General features: G+C 42.1%; 27 non-coding genes across 27 annotated transcripts; all 27 read left to right on the forward strand.

Annotated features, from left to right (window-relative positions):
- Positions 1-642: 642 nt before the first annotated feature.
- Positions 643-715, forward strand: TRNAF-GAA (transfer RNA phenylalanine (anticodon GAA)). Its single transcript has one exon. It is a non-coding gene; the product is annotated as a tRNA-Phe (tRNA).
- A 77-nt stretch (positions 716-792) lies between these two features.
- Positions 793-865, forward strand: TRNAF-GAA (transfer RNA phenylalanine (anticodon GAA)). The gene has a single exon. It is a non-coding gene; the product is annotated as a tRNA-Phe (tRNA).
- Positions 866-1,093: 228 nt separating this feature from the next.
- TRNAF-GAA (transfer RNA phenylalanine (anticodon GAA)) lies at positions 1,094-1,166 on the forward strand. The gene has a single exon. It is a non-coding gene; the product is annotated as a tRNA-Phe (tRNA).
- Positions 1,167-2,574: 1,408 nt separating this feature from the next.
- Positions 2,575-2,647, forward strand: TRNAF-GAA (transfer RNA phenylalanine (anticodon GAA)). The gene has a single exon. It is a non-coding gene; the product is annotated as a tRNA-Phe (tRNA).
- Positions 2,648-3,905: 1,258 nt separating this feature from the next.
- TRNAF-GAA (transfer RNA phenylalanine (anticodon GAA)) lies at positions 3,906-3,978 on the forward strand. Its single transcript has one exon. It is a non-coding gene; the product is annotated as a tRNA-Phe (tRNA).
- Positions 3,979-4,944: 966 nt separating this feature from the next.
- TRNAF-GAA (transfer RNA phenylalanine (anticodon GAA)) lies at positions 4,945-5,017 on the forward strand. Its single transcript has one exon. It is a non-coding gene; the product is annotated as a tRNA-Phe (tRNA).
- An 815-nt stretch (positions 5,018-5,832) lies between these two features.
- Positions 5,833-5,905, forward strand: TRNAF-GAA (transfer RNA phenylalanine (anticodon GAA)). Its single transcript has one exon. It is a non-coding gene; the product is annotated as a tRNA-Phe (tRNA).
- An 817-nt stretch (positions 5,906-6,722) lies between these two features.
- On the forward strand, positions 6,723-6,795 carry TRNAF-GAA (transfer RNA phenylalanine (anticodon GAA)). Its single transcript has one exon. It is a non-coding gene; the product is annotated as a tRNA-Phe (tRNA).
- A 1,258-nt stretch (positions 6,796-8,053) lies between these two features.
- Positions 8,054-8,126, forward strand: TRNAF-GAA (transfer RNA phenylalanine (anticodon GAA)). The gene has a single exon. It is a non-coding gene; the product is annotated as a tRNA-Phe (tRNA).
- Positions 8,127-8,941: 815 nt separating this feature from the next.
- TRNAF-GAA (transfer RNA phenylalanine (anticodon GAA)) lies at positions 8,942-9,014 on the forward strand. Its single transcript has one exon. It is a non-coding gene; the product is annotated as a tRNA-Phe (tRNA).
- Positions 9,015-9,092: 78 nt separating this feature from the next.
- TRNAF-GAA (transfer RNA phenylalanine (anticodon GAA)) lies at positions 9,093-9,165 on the forward strand. Its single transcript has one exon. It is a non-coding gene; the product is annotated as a tRNA-Phe (tRNA).
- A 378-nt stretch (positions 9,166-9,543) lies between these two features.
- Positions 9,544-9,616, forward strand: TRNAF-GAA (transfer RNA phenylalanine (anticodon GAA)). Its single transcript has one exon. It is a non-coding gene; the product is annotated as a tRNA-Phe (tRNA).
- A 676-nt stretch (positions 9,617-10,292) lies between these two features.
- TRNAF-GAA (transfer RNA phenylalanine (anticodon GAA)) lies at positions 10,293-10,365 on the forward strand. Its single transcript has one exon. It is a non-coding gene; the product is annotated as a tRNA-Phe (tRNA).
- A 954-nt stretch (positions 10,366-11,319) lies between these two features.
- Positions 11,320-11,392, forward strand: TRNAF-GAA (transfer RNA phenylalanine (anticodon GAA)). Its single transcript has one exon. It is a non-coding gene; the product is annotated as a tRNA-Phe (tRNA).
- A 2,018-nt stretch (positions 11,393-13,410) lies between these two features.
- TRNAF-GAA (transfer RNA phenylalanine (anticodon GAA)) lies at positions 13,411-13,483 on the forward strand. The gene has a single exon. It is a non-coding gene; the product is annotated as a tRNA-Phe (tRNA).
- Positions 13,484-13,560: 77 nt separating this feature from the next.
- On the forward strand, positions 13,561-13,633 carry TRNAF-GAA (transfer RNA phenylalanine (anticodon GAA)). The gene has a single exon. It is a non-coding gene; the product is annotated as a tRNA-Phe (tRNA).
- A 78-nt stretch (positions 13,634-13,711) lies between these two features.
- TRNAF-GAA (transfer RNA phenylalanine (anticodon GAA)) lies at positions 13,712-13,784 on the forward strand. The gene has a single exon. It is a non-coding gene; the product is annotated as a tRNA-Phe (tRNA).
- Positions 13,785-14,741: 957 nt separating this feature from the next.
- On the forward strand, positions 14,742-14,814 carry TRNAF-GAA (transfer RNA phenylalanine (anticodon GAA)). The gene has a single exon. It is a non-coding gene; the product is annotated as a tRNA-Phe (tRNA).
- Positions 14,815-14,891: 77 nt separating this feature from the next.
- TRNAF-GAA (transfer RNA phenylalanine (anticodon GAA)) lies at positions 14,892-14,964 on the forward strand. The gene has a single exon. It is a non-coding gene; the product is annotated as a tRNA-Phe (tRNA).
- Positions 14,965-15,192: 228 nt separating this feature from the next.
- TRNAF-GAA (transfer RNA phenylalanine (anticodon GAA)) lies at positions 15,193-15,265 on the forward strand. Its single transcript has one exon. It is a non-coding gene; the product is annotated as a tRNA-Phe (tRNA).
- Positions 15,266-15,481: 216 nt separating this feature from the next.
- Positions 15,482-15,554, forward strand: TRNAF-GAA (transfer RNA phenylalanine (anticodon GAA)). The gene has a single exon. It is a non-coding gene; the product is annotated as a tRNA-Phe (tRNA).
- A 77-nt stretch (positions 15,555-15,631) lies between these two features.
- TRNAF-GAA (transfer RNA phenylalanine (anticodon GAA)) lies at positions 15,632-15,704 on the forward strand. Its single transcript has one exon. It is a non-coding gene; the product is annotated as a tRNA-Phe (tRNA).
- A 216-nt stretch (positions 15,705-15,920) lies between these two features.
- On the forward strand, positions 15,921-15,993 carry TRNAF-GAA (transfer RNA phenylalanine (anticodon GAA)). The gene has a single exon. It is a non-coding gene; the product is annotated as a tRNA-Phe (tRNA).
- A 1,106-nt stretch (positions 15,994-17,099) lies between these two features.
- TRNAF-GAA (transfer RNA phenylalanine (anticodon GAA)) lies at positions 17,100-17,172 on the forward strand. Its single transcript has one exon. It is a non-coding gene; the product is annotated as a tRNA-Phe (tRNA).
- A 228-nt stretch (positions 17,173-17,400) lies between these two features.
- Positions 17,401-17,473, forward strand: TRNAF-GAA (transfer RNA phenylalanine (anticodon GAA)). Its single transcript has one exon. It is a non-coding gene; the product is annotated as a tRNA-Phe (tRNA).
- Positions 17,474-17,701: 228 nt separating this feature from the next.
- Positions 17,702-17,774, forward strand: TRNAF-GAA (transfer RNA phenylalanine (anticodon GAA)). Its single transcript has one exon. It is a non-coding gene; the product is annotated as a tRNA-Phe (tRNA).
- Positions 17,775-17,851: 77 nt separating this feature from the next.
- Positions 17,852-17,924, forward strand: TRNAF-GAA (transfer RNA phenylalanine (anticodon GAA)). Its single transcript has one exon. It is a non-coding gene; the product is annotated as a tRNA-Phe (tRNA).
- Positions 17,925-18,162: the final 238 nt, after the last annotated feature.

Consider the following 18,162-nt stretch of genomic DNA (forward strand, 5'->3'; position numbering starts at 1 on the left):
CAGTAAAGTAAGCTGTTTTCCAAAGGAAAGTTTCCCTGGTTGCATGAAAAAGAGCCGAAATAGCTCAGTTGGGAGAGCGTTAGACTGAAGATCTAAAGGTCCCGGGTTTCGGCAATATGAAATCTTTTTGGTTTGTGTATCTTAAAGTAAATTATTTACAAAGGAAAGTTTCCCTGGTTGCATGAAGAAGAGCCGAAATAGCTGAATTGGGATAGCGTTAGACTGAAGATCTGAAGGTCCCTGGTTCGATCCCGGGTTTCGGCAACAAGAAAGGCTTTTGGGTCGTATACATTAAAGTAAACTGCTTTCCTAAGCAAAGTTTCCCTGGTTGCGTGAAAAAGAGCCGAAATAGCTCAGTTGGAAGAGAGTTAGACTGAAGATCCAAAGGTCCCTGGTTCGATCCCGGGTTTCGGCAATATGAAATCCTTTGGATCGTGTATCTTAAAGTAAATTATTTCCAAAGGAAAGTTTCCCTGGTTGCGTGAAAAAGAGCCGAATTAGCTCAGTTGGGAGAGCGTTAGACTGAAGATCTAAAGGTCCCTGGTTCGATCCCGGGTTTCGGCAACAAGAAAGGCTTTTGGGTCGTATACATTAAAGTAAACTGTGTTCCTATGGAATGTTTCCCTGGGTGCGTGAAAAAGAGCCGAAATAGCTCAGTTGGGAGAGCATTAGACTGAAAATCTAAAGGTCCCTGGTTCGATCCCAGGTTTCGGCAATATGAAATCTTTTTGCATCGTGTATCTTAAAGTAAATTATATCCAAAGGAAAGTTTCCCTGGTTGCATGAAAAAGAGCCGAAATAGCTCAGTTGGGAGAGCGTTAGACTGAAGATCTAAAGGTCCCTGGTTCGATCCCGGGTTTCGGCAACAAGAAAGGCTTTTGGGTCGTATACATTAAAGTAAACTGTGTTCCTATGCAATGTTTCCCTGGGTGCGTGAAAAAGAGCCGAAATAGCTCAGTTAGGAGAGCATTAGTCTGAAAATCTAAAGGTCCCTGGTTCGATCCCAGGTTTCGGCAATATGAAATCTTTTTGGATCGTTTATCTTAAAGTAAATTATATCCAAAGGAAAGTTTCCCTGGTTGCATGAAAAAGAGCCGAAATAGCTCAGTTGGGAGAGCGTTAGACTGAAGATCTAAAGGTCCCTGGTTCGATCCCGGGTTTCGGCAAAAAGAAAGGCTTTTGGGTAGTATACAGTAAAGTAAAATGATTTCCTAAGCAAAGTTTCCCTGGTTGCGTGAAAAAAAGCCGAAATAGCTCAGTTGGGAGAGCGTTAGACTGAAGATCTAAAGGCCCCTTGTTCGATCCCGGGTTTCGGCAAGAAGAAAGGCTTTTGGGTAGTATACAGTAAAGTAAAATGTTTTCCTGAGCAAAGTTTCCCTGGTTGCGTGAAAAAGAGCCGAAATAGCTCAGTTGGAAGAGAGTTAGACTGAAGATCCAAAGGTCCCTGGTTCGATCCCGGGTTTCGGCAACACGAAAGCGTTATGGGTCGTGTTCATTAAAGTAAGCTGTTTTCCAAAGGAAAGTTTCCCTGGTTGCATGAAAAAGAGCCGAAATAGCTCAGTTGGGAGAGCGTTAGACTGAAGATCTAAAGGTCCCGGGTTTCGGCAATATGAAATCTTTTTGGTTCGTGTATCTTAAAGTAAATTATTTACAAAGGAAAGTTTCCCTGGTTGCATGAAAAAAAGCCGAAATAGCTGAGTTGGGATAGCGTTAGACTGAAGATCTGAAGGTCCCTGGTTCGATCCCGGGTTTCGGCAACAAGAAAGGCTTTTGGGTCGTATACATTAAAGTAAACTGCTTTCCTAAGCAAAGTTTCCCTGGTTGCGTGAAAAAGAGCCGAAATAGCTCAGTTGGAAGAGAGTTAGACTGAAGATCCAAAGGTCCCTGGTTCGATCCCGGGTTTCGGCAACACGAAAGCGTTATGGGTCGTGTTCATTAAAGTAAGCTGTTTTCCAAAGGAAAGTTTCCCTGGTTGCATGAAAAAGAGCCGAAATAGCTCAGTTGGGAGAGCGTTAGACTGAAGATCTAAAAGTCCCGGGTTTCGGCAATATGAAATCTTTTTGGTTCGTGTATCTTAAAGTAAATTATTTCCAAAGCAAAGTTTCCCTGGTTGAGTGAAAAAGAGCCAAAATAGCTCAGTTGGGAGAGCGTTGAATGAAGATCTAAAGGTCCCGGGTTCGATCCCGGGTTTCGGCAATATGAATTCTTTTTGGATCGTGTATCTTAAAGTAATTTATTTCCAAAGGAAAGTTTCCCGGGTTGCGTGAAAAAGATCCGTATTAGCTCAGTTGGGAGAGCGTTAGACTGAAGATCTAAAGGTCCCTGGTTCGATGCCGGGTTTCAGTAACAAGAAAGGCTTTTGGGTCGTATACATTAAAGTAAACTGTTTTCCTATGCAAAGTTTCCCTGGTTGCGTGAAAAAGAGCCGAAATAGCTCAGTTGGGAGAGTGTTAGATTGAAGATCTAAAGGTCCTTGATTCGATCCCGGGTTTCGGCAATATGAAATCTTTTTGGATCGTGTATCTTAAAGTAAATTATTTCCAAAGGAAAGTTTCCCTGGTTGCATGAAAAAGAGCCGAAATAGCTCAGTTGGGAGAGCGTTAGACTGAAGATCTAATGGTCCCTGGTTCGATCCCGGGTTTCGGCAAAAAGAAAGGCTTTTGGGTAGTATACAGTAAAGTAAAATGATTTCCTAAGCAAAGTTTCCCTGGTTGCGTGAAAAAGAGCCGAAATAGCTCAGTTGGAAGAGCGTTAGACTGAAGATCTAAAGGTCCCGGGTTTCGGCAATATGAAATCTTTTTGGATCGTGCATCTTAAAGTAAATTATTTCCAAAGGAAAGTTTCCCTGGTTGCATGAAGAAGAGCCGAAATAGCTCAGTTGGGAGAGCGTTAGACTGAAGATCTAAAGGTCCCTTGTTCGATCCCGGGTTTCGGCAAGAAGAAAGGCTTTTGGGTAGTATACAGTAAACTAAAATGTTTTCCTAAGCAAAGTTTCCCTGGTTGCGTGAAAAAGAGCCGAAATAGCTCAGTTGGAAGAGAGTTAGACTGAAGATCCAAAGGTCCCTGGTTCGATCCCGGGTTTCGGCAACACGAAAGCGTTATGGGTCGTGTTCATTAAAGTAAGCTGTTTTCCAAAGGAAAGTTTCCCTGGTTGCATGAAAAAGAGCCGAAATAGCTCAGTTGGGAGAGCGTTAGACTGAAGATCTAAAGGTCCCGGGTTTCGGCAATATGAAATCTTTTTGGTTCGTTTATCTTAAAGTAAATTATTTACAAAGGAAAGTGTCCCTGGTTGCATGAAGAAGAGCCGAAATAGCTGAGTTGGGATAGCGTTAGACTGAAGATCTGAAGGTCCCTGGTTCGATCCCGGGTTTCGGCAACAAGAAAGGCCTTTGGGTCGTATACATTAAAGTAAACTGTTTTCCTATGCAATGTTTCCCTGGTTGCGTGAAAAAAGCCGAAATAGCTCAGTTGGGAGAGTGTTAGATTGAAGATCTGAAGGTCCCTGGTTCGATCCCGGGTTTCGGCAACAAGAAAGGCTTTTGGGTCGTATACATTAAAGTAAACTGTTTTCCTATGCAATGTTTCCCTGGTTGCGTGAAAAAAAGCCGAAATAGCTCAGTTGGGAGAGTGTTAGATTGAAGATCTAAAGGTCCCTGATTCGACCCCGGGTTTCGGCAATATGAAATATTTTTGGATCGTGTATCTTAAAGTAAATTATTTCCAAAGGAAAGTTTCCCTGGTTGCATGAAAAAGAGCCGAAATAGCTCAGTTGGGAGAGCGTTACACTGAAGATCTATAGGTCCCTGGTTCGATCCCGGGCTTCGGCAACAAGAAAGGCTTTTGGGTCGTATACATTAAAGTAAACTGTTTTCCTAAGCAAAGTTTCCCTGGTTGCTTGAAAAAGAGCCGAAATAGCTCAGTTGGGAGAGCGTTAGACTGAAGATCTAAAGGTCCCTGGTTCGATCCCGGGTTTCGGCAATATGAAATCTTTTTGGATCGTGTATCTTAAAAAAAATTATTTCCAAAGGAAAGTATCCCTGGTTGCGTGAAAAAGAGCCGAATTAGCTCAGTTGGGAGAGCGTTAGACTGAAGATCTAAAGGTCCCTGGTTCGATCCCGGGTTTCGGCAACACGAAAGCGTTTGGGTCGTGTACATTATAGTAAGCTGTTTTCCAAAGGAAAGTTACCCTGGTTGCATGAAAAAGAGCCGAAATGGCTCAGTTGGTAGAGCGTTAGACTGAAGATCTAAAGGTCCCGGGTTTCGGCAATATGAAATCTTTTTGGTTCGTGAATCTTAAAGTAAATTATTTCCAAAGGAAAGTTTCCCTGGTTGCATGAAGAAGAGCCGAAATAGCTCAGTTGGGAAAGCGTTGAATGAAGATCTAAAGGTCCCGGGTTCGATCCCGCGTTTCGGCAATATGAATTCTTTTTGGATCGTGTATCTTAAAGTAATTTATTTCCAAAGGAAAGTTTCCCGGGTTGCGTGAAAAAGATCCGTATTAGCTCAGTTGGGAGAGCGTTAGACTGAAGATCTAAAGGTCCCTGGTTCGATGCCGGGTTTCAGTAACAAGAAAGGCTTTTGGGTCGTATACATTAAAGTAAAATGATTTCCTATGCAAAGTTTCCCTGGTTGCGTGAAAAAGAGCCGAAATAGCTCAGTTGGGAGAGTGTTAGATTGAAGATCTAAAGGTCCTTGATTCGATCCCGGGTTTCGGCAATATGAAATCTTTTTGGATCGTGTATCTTAAAGTAAATTATTTCCAAAGGAAAGTTTCCCTGGTTGCATGAAAAAGAGCCGAAATAGCTCAGTTGGGAGAGCGTTACACTGAAGATCTATAGGTCCCTGGTTCGATCCCGGGCTTCGGCAACAAGAAAGGCTTTTGGGTCGTATACATTAAAGTAAACTGTTTTCCTAAGCAAAGTTTCCCTGGTTGCTTGAAAAAGAGCCGAAATAGCTCAGTTGGGAGAGCGTTAGACTGAAGATCTAAAGGTCCCTGGTTCGATCCCGGGTTTCGGCAATATGAAATCTTTTTGGATCGTGTATCTTAAAAAAAATTATTTCCAAAGGAAAGTATCCCTGGTTGCGTGAAAAAGAGCCGAATTAGCTCAGTTGGGAGAGCGTTAGACTGAAGATCTAAAGGTCCCTGGTTCGATCCCGGGTTTCGGCAACACGATAGCGTTTGGGTCGTGTACATTATAGTAAGCTGTTTTCCAAAGGAAAGTTACCCTGGTTGCATGAAAAAGAGCCGAAATGGCTCAGTTGGTAGAGCGTTAGACTGAAGATCTAAAGGTCCCGGGTTTCGGCAATATGAAATCTTTTTGGTTCGTGAATCTTAAAGTAAATTATTTCCAAAGGAAAGTTTCCCTGGTTGCATGAAGAAGAGCCGAAATAGCTCAGTTGGGAAAGCGTTGAATGAAGATCTAAAGGTCCCGGGTTCGATCCCGCGTTTCGGCAATATGAATTCTTTTTGGATCGTGTATCTTAAAGTAATTTATTTCCAAAGGAAAGTTTCCCGGGTTGCGTGAAAAAGATCCGTATTAGCTCAGTTGGGAGAGCGTTAGACTGAAGATCTAAAGGTCCCTGGTTCGATGCCGGGTTTCAGTAACAAGAAAGGCTTTTGGGTCGTATACATTAAAGTAAAATGATTTCCTATGCAAAGTTTCCCTGGTTGCGTGAAAAAGAGCCGAAATAGCTCAGTTGGGAGAGTGTTAGATTGAAGATCTAAAGGTCCTTGATTCGATCCCGGGTTTCGGCAATATGAAATCTTTTTGGATCGTGCATCTTAAAGTAAATTATTTCCAAAGGAAAGTTTCCCTGGTTGCATGAAAAAGAGCCGAAATAGCTCAGTTGGGAGAGCGTTAGACTGAAGATCTAAAGGTCCCTGGTTCGATCCCGGGTTTCGGCAAAAAGAAAGGCTTTTGGGTAGTATACAGTAAAGTAAAATGATTTCCTAAGCAAAGTTTCCCTGGTTGCGTGAAAAAGAGCCGAAATAGCTCAGTTGGAAGAGAGTTAGACTGAAGATCCAAAGGTCCCTGGTTCGATCCCGGGTTTCGGCAACACGAAAGCGTTATGGGTCGTGTTCATTAAAGTAAGCTGTTTTCCAAAGGAAAGTTTCCCTGGTTGCATGAAAAAGAGCCGAAATAGCTCAGTTGGGAGAGCGTTAGACTGAAGATCTAAAAGTCCCGGGTTTCGGCAATATGAAATCTTTTTGGTTCGTGTATCTTAAAGTAAATTATTTCCAAAGCAAAGTTTCCCTGGTTGAGTGAAAAAGAGCCAAAATAGCTCAGTTGGGAGAGCGTTGAATGAAGATCTAAAGGTCCCGGGTTCGATCCCGGGTTTCGGCAATATGAATTCTTTTTGGATCGTGTATCTTAAAGAAATTTATTTCCAAAGGAAAGTTTCCCGGGTTGCGTGAAAAAGATCCGTATTAGCTCAGTTGGGAGAGCGTTAGACTGAAGATCTAAAGGTCCCTGGTTCGATGCCGGGTTTCAGTAACAAGAAAGGCTTTTGGGTCGTATACATTAAAGTAAACTGTTTTCCTATGCAAAGTTTCCCTGGTTGCGTGAAAAAGAGCCGAAATAGCTCAGTTGGGAGAGTGTTAGATTGAAGATCTAAAGGTCCTTGATTCGATCCCGGGTTTCGGCAATATGAAATCTTTTTGGATCGTGTATCTTAAAGTAAATTATTTCCAAAGGAAAGTTTCCCTGGTTGCATGAAAAAGAGCCGAAATAGCTCAGTTGGGAGAGCGTTAGACTGAAGATCTAATGGTCCCTGGTTCGATCCCGGGTTTCGGCAAAAAGAAAGGCTTTTGGGTAGTATACAGTAAAGTAAAATGATTTCCTAAGCAAAGTTTCCCTGGTTGCGTGAAAAAGAGCCGAAATAGCTCAGTTGGAAGAGCGTTAGACTGAAGATCTAAAGGTCCCGGGTTTCGGCAATATGAAATCTTTTTGGATCGTGCATCTTAAAGTAAATTATTTCCAAAGGAAAGTTTCCCTTGTTGCATGAAGAAGAGCCGAAATAGCTCAGTTGGGAGAGCGTTAGACTGAAGATCTAAAGGTCCCTTGTTCGATCCCGGGTTTCGGCAAGAAGAAAGGCTTTTGGGTAGTATACAGTAAACTAAAATGTTTTCCTAAGCAAAGTTTCCCTGGTTGCGTGAAAAAGAGCCGAAATAGCTCAGTTGGAAGAGAGTTAGACTGAAGATCCAAAGGTCCCTGGTTCGATCCCGGGTTTCGGCAACACGAAAGCGTTATGGGTCGTGTTCATTAAAGTAAGCTGTTTTCCAAAGGAAAGTTTCCCTGGTTGCATGAAAAAGAGCCGAAATAGCTCAGTTGGGAGAGCGTTAGACTGAAGATCTAAAGGTCCCGGGTTTCGGCAATATGAAATCTTTTTGGTTCGTTTATCTTAAAGTAAATTATTTACAAAGGAAAGTTTCCCTGGTTGCATGAAGAAGAGCCGAAATAGCTGAGTTGGGATAGCGTTAGACTGAAGATCTGAAGGTCCCTGGTTCGATCCCGGGTTTCGGCAACAAGAAAGGCCTTTGGGTCGTATACATTAAAGTAAACTGTTTTCCTATGCAATGTTTCCCTGGTTGCGTGAAAAAAGCCGAAATAGCTCAGTTGGGAGAGTGTTAGATTGAAGATCTGAAGGTCCCTGGTTCGATCCCGGGTTTCGGCAACAAGAAAGGCTTTTGGGTCGTATACATTAAAGTAAACTGTTTTCCTATGCAATGTTTCCCTGGTTGCGTGAAAAAAAGCCGAAATAGCTCAGTTGGGAGAGTGTTAGATTGAAGATCTAAAGGTCCCTGATTCGACCCCGGGTTTCGGCAATATGAAATATTTTTGGATCGTGTATCTTAAAGTAAATTATTTCCAAAGGAAAGTTTCCCTGGTTGCATGAAAAAGAGCCGAAATAGCTCAGTTGGGAGAGCGTTACACTGAAGATCTATAGGTCCCTGGTTCGATCCCGGGCTTCGGCAACAAGAAAGGCTTTTGGGTCGTATACATTAAAGTAAACTGTTTTCCTAAGCAAAGTTTCCCTGGTTGCTTGAAAAAGAGCCGAAATAGCTCAGTTGGGAGAGCGTTAGACTGAAGATCTAAAGGTCCCTGGTTCGATCCCGGGTTTCGGCAATATGAAATCTTTTTGGATCGTGTATCTTAAAAAAAATTATTTCCAAAGGAAAGTATCCCTGGTTGCGTGAAAAAGAGCCGAATTAGCTCAGTTGGGAGAGCGTTAGACTGAAGATCTAAAGGTCCCTGGTTCGATCCCGGGTTTCGGCAACACGAAAGCGTTTGGGTCGTGTACATTATAGTAAGCTGTTTTCCAAAGGAAAGTTACCCTGGTTGCATGAAAAAGAGCCGAAATAGCTCAGTTGGTAGAGCGTTAGACTGAAGATCTAAAGGTCCCGGGTTTCGGCAATATGAAATCTTTTTGGTTCGTGAATCTTAAAGTAAATTATTTCCAAAGGAAAGTTTCCCTGGTTGCATGAAGAAGAGCCGAAATAGCTCAGTTGGGAAAGCGTTGAATGAAGATCTAAAGGTCCCGGGTTCGATCCCGCGTTTCGGCAATATGAATTCTTTTTGGATCGTGTATCTTAAAGTAATTTATTTCCAAAGGAAAGTTTCCCGGGTTGCGTGAAAAAGATCCGTATTAGCTCAGTTGGGAGAGCGTTAGACTGAAGATCTAAAGGTCCCTGGTTCGATGCCGGGTTTCAGTAACAAGAAAGGCTTTTGGGTCGTATACATTAAAGTAAAATGATTTCCTATGCAAAGTTTCCCTGGTTGCGTGAAAAAGAGCCGAAATAGCTCAGTTGGGAGAGTGTTAGATTGAAGATCTAAAGGTCCTTGATTCGATCCCGGGTTTCGGCAATATGAAATCTTTTTGGATCGTGTATCTTAAAGTAAATTATTTCCAAAGGAAAGTTTCCCTGGTTGCATGAAAAAGAGCCAAAATAGCTCAGTTGGGAGAGCGTTAGACTGAAGATCTAAAGGTCCCTGGTTCGATCCCGGGTTTCGGCAAAAAGAAAGGCTTTTGGGTAGTATACAGTAAAGTAAAATGATTTCCTAAGCAAAGTTTCCCTGGTTGCTTGAAAAAGAGCCGAAATAGCTCAGTTGGGAGAGCGTTAGACTGAAGATCTAAAGGTCCCTGGTTCGATCCCGGGTTTCGGCAATATGAAATCTTTTTGGATCGTGTATCTTAAAAAAAATTATTTCCAAAGGAAAGTATCCCTGGTTGCGTGAAAAAGAGCCGAATTAGCTCAGTTGGGAGAGCGTTAGACTGAAGATCTAAAGGTCCCTGGTTCGATCCCGGGTTTCGGCAACACGAAAGCGTTTGGGTCGTGTACATTATAGTAAGCTGTTTTCCAAAGGAAAGTTACCCTGGTTGCGTGAAAAAGAGCCGAAATAGCTCAGTTGGAAGAGAGTTAGACTGAAGATCCAAAGGTCCCTGGTTCGATCCCGGGTTTCGGCAACAAGAAAGGCTTTTGGGTCGTATACATTAAAGTAAACTGTTTTCCTAAGCAAAGTTTCCCTGGTTGCTTGAAAAAGAGCCGAAATAGCTCAGTTGGGAGAGCGTTAGACTGAAGATCTAAAGGTCCCTGGTTCGATCCCGGGTTTCGGCAATATGAAATCTTTTTGGTTCGTGTATCTTAAAGTAAATTATTTCCAAAGCAAAGTTTCCCTGGTTGAGTGAAAAAGAGCCAAAATAGCTCAGTTGGGAGAGCGTTGAATGAAGATCTAAAGGTCCCTTGTTCGATCCCGGGTTTCGGCAATATGAAATCGTTTGGATCGTGTATCTTAAAGTAAATTATTTCCAAAGGAAAGTTTCCCTGGTTGCGTGAAAAAGAGCCGAATTAGCTCAGTTGGGAGAGCGTTAGACTGAAGATCTAAAGGTCCCTGGTTCGATCCCGGGTTTCGGCAACAAGAAAGGCTTTTGGGTCGTATACATTAAAGTAAACTGTGTTCCTTTGGAATGTTTCCCTGGGTGCGTGAAAAAGAGCCGAAATAGCTCAGTTGGGAGAGCGTTAGACTGAAGATCTAAAGGTCCCTGGTTCGATGCCGGGTTTCAGTAAAATAATAGCTTTTGGGTCGTATACATTAAAGTAAACTGTTTTCCTATGCAAAGTTTCCCTGGTTGCTTGAAAAAGAGCCGAAATAGCTCAGTTGGGAGAGTTTTAGATTGAAGATCTAAAGGTCCTTGATTCGATCCCGGGTTTCGGCAATATGAAATCTTTTTGGATCGTGTATCTTAAAGTAAATTATTTCCAAAGGAAAGTTTCCCTGGTTGCATGAAAAAGAGCCGAAATAGCTCAGTTGGGAGAGCGTTAGACTGAAGATCTAAAGGTCCCTGGTTCGATCCCGGGTTTCGGCAAAAAGAATGGCTTATGGGTATAATACAGTAAAGTAAAATGATTTCCTAAGCAAAGTTTCCCTCGTTGCGTGAAAAAAAGCCGAAATAGCTCAGTTGGAAGAGCGTTAGACTGAAGATCTAAAGGTCCCGGGTTTCGGCAATATGAAATCTTTTTGGTTCGTGTATCTTAAAGTAAATTATTTCCAAAGGAAAGTTTCCCTGGTTGCATGAAGAAGAGCCGAAATAGCTCAGTTGGGAAAGCTTTGAATGAAGATCTAAAGGTCCCTGGTTCGATCCCGGGTTTCGGCAAAAAGAATGGCTTTTGGGTAGTATACAGTAAAGTAAAATGATTTCCTAAGCAAAGTTTCCCTGGTTGCGTGAAAAAAAGCCGAAATAGCTCAGTTGGGAGAGCGTTAGACTGAAGATCTAAAGGTCCCGGGTTTCGGCAATATGAAATCTTTTTGGTTCGTGTATCTTAAAGTAAATTATTTCCAAAGGAAAGTTTCCCTGGTTGCATGAAGAAGAGCCGAAATAGCTCAGTTGGGAAAGCGTTGAATGAAGATCTAAAGGTCCCGGGTTCGATTCCGGGTTTCGGCAATATGAATTCTTTTTGGATCGTGTATCTTAAAGTAATTTATTTCCAAAGGAAAGTTTCCCGGGTTGCGTGAAAAAGATCCGTATTAGCTCAGTTGGGAGAGCGTTAGACTGAAGATCTAAAGGTCCCTGGTTTGATGCCGGGTTTCAGTAAAAAGAAAGGCTTTTGGGTCGTATACATTAAAGTAAACTGTTTTCCTATGCAAAGTTTCCCTGGTTGCGTGAAAAAGAGCCGAAATAGCTCAGTTGGGAGAGTGTTAGATTGAAGATCTAAAGGTCCTTGATTCGATCCCGGGTTTCGGCAATATGAAATCTTTTTGGATCGTGTATCTTAAAGTAAATTATTTCCAAAGGAAAGTTTCCCTGGTTGCCTGAAAAAGAGCCGAAATAGCTCAGTTAGGAGAGCGTTAGACTGAAGATCTAAAGGTCCCTGGTTCGATCCCGGGTTTCGGCAAAAAGAATGGCTTTTGGGTAGTATACAGTAAAGTAAAATGATTTCCTAAGCAAAGTTTCCCTGGTTGCGTGAAAAAAAGCCGAAATAGCTCAGTTGGAAGAGCGTTAGACTGAAGATCTAAAGGTCCCGGGTTTCGGCAATATGAAATCCTATGAAAAACATTAACATGTACAAAAATGGGCCAAGCCTCGCCTCGTGACCTCTCCGCCGTAAAACGTTCTGAGATCCCATGTAGAGCCAAGTCTGCCTTTTGTTCTCATTCAATCGCCAATTGAACAATTATGTTATAAATTAAGTCCTTTTCCTAATTAATAACCAATATTCTTTGACTCTATCATTATTATACATCTTTGTTCGTATCAAAAATATCGTGACTTGGCAATCGCAGGTAAGTAATATTAAAAGGAAGTCGAGGGGATATTCACTAAATCGTTGCCTATTTTAAAATAATCGAAGGGGATGACCTGCTCTTGCCAAGTCACGATATTTTTGATACGAACAAAGATGTATAATAATGATAGAGTCAAAGAATATTGGTTATTAATTAGGAAAAGGACTTAATTTATAACATAATTGTTCAATTGGCGATTGAATGAGAACAAAAGGCAGACTTGGCTCTACATGGGATCTCAGAACGTTTTACGGCGGAGAGGTCACGAGGCGAGGCTTGGCCCATTTTTGTACATGTTAATGTTTTTCATAGGATCTCACTTCTTTTTGTAGACCCTCGGTAGTTATATTAAAACAAGACCCTCTCGTGGTACTTCGTTTGCCAATGTAATCGCTAACGTTTGTCCTTATTTACGCTGAATTACCCCTTTCGACCCGCAGAGAATATGTAATAAAGATTGTACGCGATATCCTAATATAAGAATGTAGCATCAGTTACAACTTTCGGTTAACTTTGGACCATTACGTCCTTTCATCAAGAACACACACTATTTCTGTTGAAAAGACGGCAGCGCCATCTAGTTTTAAAATTAAGAACTAAAGAACAATTTTATAAAAATTTCGGGATGTTTTAATTTTTCTGTGCTTTATAAAATAAATTAAAACTAAATCCTGAATTTTAAGTTTCTATCTCCCCTAGAAGTACCTTAGAATTTTGATGATCGGTGAGTGAGTGAGTGAGTGACAAAATAAGGTAAATTTCACCTTCGATATATCGAAAAGTATATAGGGTAGGAACTTGAAATTTGGAAACTATAGCTAGGATTGACAGTCCTCGCGGCAAGCAAAATTTCAGACCTTTACCTGTACCCATCACGAAGTTACAGTGGGCTTAAAAGTGCCACGAGTTGCTTCGAGAAAAGGATGTCAGTGCTCGACTTGGCTGGGAGCACTGCCGTGCTCCCAGATCTTTTTGGATCGTGCATCTTAAAGTAAATTATTTCCAAAGGAAAGTTTCCCTGGTTGCATGAAGAAGAGCCGAAATAGCTCAGTTGGGAGAGCGTTAGACTGAAGATCTAAAGGCCCCTTGTTCGATCCCGGGTTTCGGCAAGAAGAAAGGCCTTTGGGTAGTATACAGTAAAGTAAGCTGTTTTCCAAAGGAAAGTTTCCCTGGTTGCATGAAAAAGAGCCGAAATAGCTCAGTTGGGAGAGCGTTAGACTGAAGATCTAAAGGTCCCGGGTTTCGGCAATATGAAATCTTTTTGGTTCGTGTATCTTAAAGTAAATTATTTACAAAGGAAAGTTTCCCTGGTTGCATGAAGAAGAGCCGAAATAGCTGAGTTGGGATAGCGTTAGACTGAAGATCTGAAGGTCCCTGGTTCGATCCCGGGTTTCGGCAACAAGAAAGGCTTTTGGGTCGTATACATTAAAGTAAACTGCTTTCCTAAGCAAAGTTTCCCTAGTTGCGTGAAAAAGAGCCGAAATAGCTCAGTTGGAAGAGAGTTAGACTGAAGATCCAAAGGTCCCTGGTTCGATCCCGGGTTTCGGCAACAAGAAAGGCTTTTGGGTCGTATACATTAAAGTAAACTGTGTTCCTATGGAATGTTTCCCTGGGTGCGTGAAAAAGAGCCGAAATAGCTCAGTTGGGAGAGCATTAGACTGAAAATCTAAAGGTCACTGGTTCGATCCCAGGTTTCGGCAATATGAAATCTTTTTGCATCGTCTATCTTAAAGTAAATTATATCCAAAGGAAAGTTTCCCTGGTTGCATGAAAAAGAGCCGAAATAGCTCAGTTGGGAGAGCGTTAGACTGAAGATCTAAAGGTCCCTGGTTCGATCCCGGGTTTCGGCAACAAGAAAGGCTTTTGGGTCGTATACATTAAAGTAAACTGTGTTCCTATGCAATGTTTCCCTGGGTGCGTGAAAAAGAGCCGAAATAGCTCAGTTGGGAGAGCATTAGACTGAAAATCTAAAGGTCCCTGGTTCGATCCCAGGTTTCGGCAATATGAAATCTTTTTGGATCGTGTATCTTAAAGTAAATTATATCCAAAGGAAAGTTTCCCTGGTTGCATGAAAAAGAGCCGAAATAGCTCAGTTGGGAGAGCGTTAGACTGAAGATCTTAAGGTACCTGGTTCGATCCCGGGTTTCGGCAAAAAGAAAGGCTTTTGGGTAGTATACAGTAAAGTAAAATGATTTCCTAAGCAAAGTTTCCCTGGTTGCGTGAAAAAAAGCCGAAATAGCTCAGTTGGAAGAGCGTTAGACTGAAGATCTAAAGGTCCCGGGTTTCGGCAATATGAAATCTTTTTGGATCGTGCATCTTAATGTAAATTATTTCCAAAGGAAAGTTTCCCTGGTTGCATGAAGAAGAGCCGAAATAGCTCAGTTGGGAGAGCGTTAGACTGAAGATCTAAAGGCCCCTTGTTCGATCCCGGGTTTCGGCAAGAAGAAAGGCCTTTGGGTAGTATACAGTAAAGTAAGCTGTTTTCCAAAGGAAAGTTTCCCTGGTTGCATGAAAAAGAGCCGAAATAGCTCAGTTGGGAGAGCGTTAGACTGAAGATCTAAAGGTCCCGGGTTTCGGCAATATGAAATCTTTTTGGTTCGTGTATCTTAAAGTAAATTATTTACAAAGGAAAGTTTCCCTGGTTGCATGAAGAAGAGCCGAAATAGCTGAGTTGGGATAGCGTTAGACTGAAGATCTGAAGGTCCCTGGTTCGATCCCGGGTTTCGGCAACAAGAAAGGCTTTTGGGTCGTATACATTAAAGTAAACTGCTTTCCTAAGCAAAGTTTCCCTAGTTGCGTGAAAAAGAGCCGAAATAGCTCAGTTGGAAGAGAGTTAGACTGAAGATCCAAAGGTCCCTGGTTCGATCCCGGGTTTCGGCAACAAGAAAGGCTTTTGGGTCGTATACATTAAAGTAAACTGTGTTCCTATGGAATGTTTCCCTGGGTGCGTGAAAAAGAGCCGAAATAGCTCAGTTGGGAGAGCATTAGACTGAAAATCTAAAGGTCACTGGTTCGATCCCAGGTTTCGGCAATATGAAATCTTTTTGCATCGTCTATCTTAAAGTAAATTATATCCAAAGGAAAGTTTCCCTGGTTGCATGAAAAAGAGCCGAAATAGCTCAGTTGGGAGAGCGTTAGACTGAAGATCTAAAGGTCCCTGGTTCGATCCCGGGTTTCGGCAACAAGAAAGGCTTTTGGGTCGTATACATTAAAGTAAACTGTGTTCCTATGCAATGTTTCCCTGGGTGCGTGAAAAAGAGCCGAAATAGCTCAGTTGGGAGAGCATTAGACTGAAAATCTAAAGGTCCCTGGTTCGATCAAAGGTTTCGGCAATATGAAATCTTTTTGGATCGTGTATCTTAAAGTAAATTATATCCAAAGGAACGTTTCCCTGGTTGCATGAAAAAGAGCCGAAATAGCTCAGTTGGGAGAGCGTTAGACTGAAGATCTTAAGGTCCCTGGTTCGATCCCGGGTTTCGGCAAAAAGAAAGGCTTTTGGGTAGTATACAGTAAAGTAAAATGATTTCCTAAGCAAAGTTTCCCTGGTTGCGTGAAAAAAAGCCGAAATAGCTCAGTTGGAAGAGCGTTAGACTGAAGATCTAAAGGTCCCGGGTTTCGGCAATATGAAATCTTTTTGGATCGTGCATCTTAATGTAAATTATTTCCAAAGGAAAGTTTCCCTGGTTGCATGAAGAAGAGCCGAAATAGCTCAGTTGGGAGAGCGTTAGACTGAAGATCTAAAGGTCCCTGGTTCGATCCCAGGTTTCGGCAATATGAAATCTTTTTGGATCGTGTATCTTAAAGTAAATTATATCCAAAGGAAAGTTTCCCTGGTTGCATGAAAAAGAGCCGAAATAGCTCAGTTGGGAGAGCGTTAGACTGAAGATCTTAAGGTCCCTGGTTCGATCCCGGGTTTCGGCAAAAAGAAAGGCTTTTGGGTAGTATACAGTAAAGTAAAATGATTTCCTAAGCAAAGTTTCCCTGGTTGCGTGAAAAAAAGCCGAAATAGCTCAGTTGGAAGAGCGTTAGACTGAAGATCTAAAGGTCCCGGGTTTCGGCAATATGAAATCTTTTTGGATCGTGCATCTTAATGTAAATTATTTCCAAAGGAAAGTTTCCCTGGTTGCATGAAGAAGAGCCGAAATAGCTCAGTTGGGAGAGCGTTAGACTGAAGATCTAAAGGCCCCTTGTTCGATCCAGGGTTTCGGCAAGAAGAAAGGCTTTTGGGTAGTATACAGTAAAGTAAAATGTTTTCCTAAGGAAAGTTTCCCTGGTTGCGTGAAAAAGAGCCGAAATAGCTCAGTTGGAAGAGAGTTAGACTGAAGATCCAAAGGTCCCTGGTTCGATCCCGGGTTTCGGCAACACGAAAGCGTTATGGGTCGTGTTCATTAAAGTAAGCTGTTTTCCAAAGGAAAGTTTCTCTGGTTGCATGAAAAAGAGCCGAAATAGCTCAGTTGGGAGAGCGTTAGACTGAAGATCTAAAGGTCCCGGGTTTCGGCAATATGAAATCTTTTTGGCTCGTGTATCTTAAAGTAAATTATTTACAAAGGAAAGTTTCCCTGGTTGCATGAAGAAGAGCCGAAATAGCTGAGTTGGGATAGCGTTAGACTGAAGATCTGAAGGTCCCTGGTTCGATCCCGGGTTTCGGCAACAAGAAAGGCTTTTGGGTCGTATACATTAAAGTAAACTGCTTTCCTAAGCAAAGTTTCCCTAGTTGCGTGAAAAAGAGCCGAAATAGCTCAGTTGGAAGAGAGTTAGACTGAAGATCCAAAGGTCCCTGGTTCGATCCCGGGTTTCGGCAACACGAAAGCGTTATGGGTCGTGTTCATTAAAGTAAGCTGTTTTCCAAAGGAAAGTTTCCCTGGTTGCATGAAAAAGAGCCGAAATAGCTCAGTTGGGAGAGCGTTAGACTGAAGATCTAAAAGTCCCGGGTTTCGGCAATATGAAATCTTTTTGGTTCGTGTATCTTAAAGTAAATTATTTCCAAAGCAAAGTTTCCCTGGTTGAGTGAAAAAGAGCCAAAATAGCTCAGTTGGGAGAGCGTTGAATGAAGATCTAAAGGTCCCTGGTTCGATCCCGGGTTTCGGCAATATGAAATCCTTTGGATCGTGTATCTTAAAGTAAATTATTTCCAAAGGAAAGTTTCCCTGTTTTCGTGAAAAAGAGCCGAATTAGCTCAGTTGGGAGAGCGTTAGAATGAAGATCTAAAGGTCCCTGGTTCGATCCCGGGTTTCGGCAACAAGAAAGGCTTTTGGGTCGTATACATTAAAGTAAACTGTGTTCCTATGGAATGTTTCCCTGGGTGCGTGAAAAAGAGCCGAAATAGCTCAGTTGGGAGAGCATTAGACTGAAAATCTAAAGGTCCCTGGTTCGATCCCAGGTTTCGGCAATATGAAATCTTTTTGCATCGTGTATCTTAAAGTAAATTATATCCAAAGGAAAGTTTCCCTGGTTGCATGAAAAAGAGCCGAAATACCTCAGTTGGGAGAGCGTTAGACTGAAGATCTAAAGGTCCCTGGTTCGATCCCGGGTTTCGGCAACAAGAAAGGCTTTTGGGTCGTATACATTAAAGTAAACTGTGTTCCTATGCAATGTTTCCCTGGGTGCGTGAAAAAGAGCCGAAATAGCTCAGTTGGGAGAGCATTAGACTGAAAATCTAAAGGTCCCTGGTTCGATCCCAGGTTTCGGCAATATGAAATCTTTTTGCATCGTGTATCTTAAAGTAAATTATATCCAAAGGAAAGTTTCCCTGGTTGCATGAAAAAGAGCCGAAATACCTCAGTTGGGAGAGCGTTAGACTGAAGATCTAAAGGTCCCTGGTTCGATCCCGGGTTTCGGCAACAAGAAAGGCTTTTGGGTCGTATACATTAAAGTAAACTGTGTTCCTATGCAATGTTTCCCTGGGTGCGTGAAAAAGAGCCGAAATAGCTCAGCTGGGAGAGCATTAGACTGAAAATCTAAAGGTCCCTGGTTCGATCCCAGGTTTCGGCAATATGAAATCTTTTTGGATCGTGTATCTTAAAGTAAATTATATCCAAAGGAAAGTTTCCCTAGTTGCATGAAAAAGAGCCGAAATAGCTCAGTTGGGAGAGCGTTAGACTGAAGATCTAAAGGTCCCTGGTTCGATCCCGGGTTTCGGCAACAAGAATGGCTTTTGGGTCGTATACATTAAAGTAAACTGTTTTCCTATGCAATGTTTCCCTGGTTGCGTGAAATAGAGCCGAAATAGCTCTGTTGGGAGAGCGTTAGACTGAAGATCTAAAGGTCCCTGGTTCGATCCCGGGTTTCGGCGATATGAAATGTTTTTGGATCGTGTATCTTAAATTAAATTATTTCCAAAGGAATGTTTCCTTGGTTGCACGAAAAAAGCCGAAATAGC

Source organism: Phalangium opilio, unplaced genomic scaffold (assembly GCF_054372755.1).
Source record: "Phalangium opilio isolate 3A_F unplaced genomic scaffold, DU_Popi_V2 ptg000038l_1, whole genome shotgun sequence".
In the NCBI taxonomy this organism is placed as follows: Eukaryota; Metazoa; Arthropoda; class Arachnida; order Opiliones; family Phalangiidae; genus Phalangium; species Phalangium opilio.